This window comes from Pteropus vampyrus, unplaced genomic scaffold (assembly GCF_000151845.1).
Source record: "Pteropus vampyrus isolate Shadow unplaced genomic scaffold, Pvam_2.0 Scaffold195, whole genome shotgun sequence".
Classification (NCBI taxonomy): Eukaryota; Metazoa; Chordata; class Mammalia; order Chiroptera; family Pteropodidae; genus Pteropus; species Pteropus vampyrus.
In genome coordinates, this window is record NW_011888976.1 from 1,950,896 (window position 1) to 1,952,501 (window position 1,606).

Sequence of the window (1,606 nt, forward strand, 5' to 3'; positions counted from 1 at the left end):
ACCTTTTCAAGGCCTATTTTAATTTTTGCTACAGCAGATGTGAATTAGCCTTTACTCTGGGGATCATTCAGTCTTACTACTAAGTTATGACCCCTCTCAGTATCTGTTGAGTGGCTCAGTTAATTACTGAGTATTTCCATTGGCTACTCCTTTGACTAATTGAAGTTTCCACATTTCTCCACCCAGTGCGATCTCTGAGTATTATTCAGTTTACAACTACTCAGTCTTTTTTTGCCCTGTTTCAAGCTAAAAAAAGGTTCACCTACACATGCATGGTAGGGGACCTCCTATTCAGATTTCTGGGTCTCTCTTTCTGCATGGCTCCCTATTCTCTAGAATTCTACGTAACAATTTAAACCACCTTGGTGTCCCAGATTCTCAATTCAGACTTGTTGCTGGGCTCTGCCTGCATTCCCCTTCCTGCATCTACAGCCTGGGAATTGCCTCTAGGCAAAAATCTGGGGTAGTTGTAAATTTTACCTTTCTGTATCTCTCAGATCTGGGATCGTGATCCACACTGCCTGTTGTCTAGTGTCTGGATACGGTTGCTTTATATATTTCAGCTAAATTTTCTAGTTGTTTTTGGGGGGAGAATAAGTCTCATTTTTGATATTCCAATATGACTGGAAGAGGGAGTCCCAAAATTATTTTTTAAATTTCTGTTTTAAAACATACCAGGTACATATACATACAATGAAATATTAGCCTTAAAAAGAAAGAAAATTCTGACACATGCTACAACATGAATAAAACTCGAAGACATTATTCTAAGTAAATAAGGCAATTACAAAAAGATATACTGTATGATTCCACTTATATGAGGTACCTAGAATAGGCAAAATTATAGACAGAAAGTAGATACTGGTTGCCATGGGCTGGCAGAGGGGTAATGGGGAATTTTGTTTAATAAGTACAGATTTTCAGTTTTGCAAGATGACAAGAGTTCTGAGGATTGGTTACACATAATATGAATATACTTAACTCTTCTTAATTACACACTTAAACATGATTAGGATGGCAAATTTTCTTTTATGTATATTTTGCCATAATTAAAAAAATAAAACAATGAACACAGTGTTCCACTCACTTTACATTTAATTTGTGCAACAATCCTTCAAGGTGTAGGTACAATTATTATCTCCATTTTACAGATGAGGAAACTCAGGTGCATAATTAAAACATATTTTTAAAAAGAATCCAGTGTATGGCCATGCCACCCTGAACAAGCCTGATCTTGTCTGATCTCGGAAGCTAAGCACGGTTGGTCCCGGTTAGTACTTGGATGGGAGACTACCTAGGAAGACCAGGTGCTGTAGGTGTAAAAAATTTTTTAAAAATAAAGGATTGTAAACTGACAAGGTCCTTGCAATCTGTGAGGTCAACCAACGATAGCCTTGCCTAAAAAAAAAAAAAAAAGAATCCATTGCACCTTAAACCATGATTCTTTGTTAAAGAGTTGGCAAATCACCAGAAGATCACCCTGTTAAGACATTAATATGTGGCCCGCCTTTGTTCCTTATTATTACCTCAGTTCCTATCCATCTAGGAGCTTTCAGCAGCCTCAAAATTCTGGGATGAATTCTGTTCTGCCTAAATATAAGTGCCA

The 1,606-nt window shown here is 37.1% G+C and overlaps 1 pseudogene; it reads left to right on the forward strand.

Moving 5' to 3' along the window:
• Positions 1-1,200: 1,200 nt before the first annotated feature.
• On the forward strand, positions 1,201-1,319 carry LOC111746626 (annotated as a pseudogene).
• Positions 1,320-1,606: the final 287 nt, after the last annotated feature.